Source organism: Orycteropus afer, unplaced genomic scaffold, assembly GCF_000298275.1.
Source record: "Orycteropus afer afer isolate SDZICR_OR568_19922 unplaced genomic scaffold, OryAfe1.0 scaffold00029, whole genome shotgun sequence".
Classification (NCBI taxonomy): Eukaryota; Metazoa; Chordata; class Mammalia; order Tubulidentata; family Orycteropodidae; genus Orycteropus; species Orycteropus afer.
The window spans coordinates 5,986,454-5,986,942 of NW_006921616.1; positions in this window are offsets into that span (position 1 = coordinate 5,986,454).

A 489-nucleotide genomic window follows, 5' to 3' on the forward strand; every position below is an offset into this window, starting at 1 on the left:
ATGGAAGCAGGCCACAGCCCTAGGGAAACTCCCTTTCAGTGGATTGGCTGCTCAAAGCATATACATCCAATCTCATCATGAGAATAACCCATATCACAACTGCTTAAACCACTCAGAACTGTGGTCCAGCCAAGTTGACACACAACTCCAACTATCACACCTTTGTTTTGTTTTGATATATCTGAGTAAGCAGTGTACTGTGCTCCTTTATTCACTAGTTGGCAGCACTTATGCACTCACCACCTGTCTCCTGGTAGATGTGATAAAGATTGAGAGTGGGTGTACAGATCTGTTAGCTGTTTGTGAAGAGCAGTTAAGGGTGAGGTGGGCTCATATCGGCTGTCATCTATTGTTAACCAGTTAGTGCAGAAGGAAGTGGTGACCCTTAGTAGGTGGAGCTGCAGAAGTGTGGGTATGGTTGGGTCATGTAAGCACAGTTGCTATCTCCCTCTCAGTTAGACAAAAACAACTATTTAAAAAACACCAAAA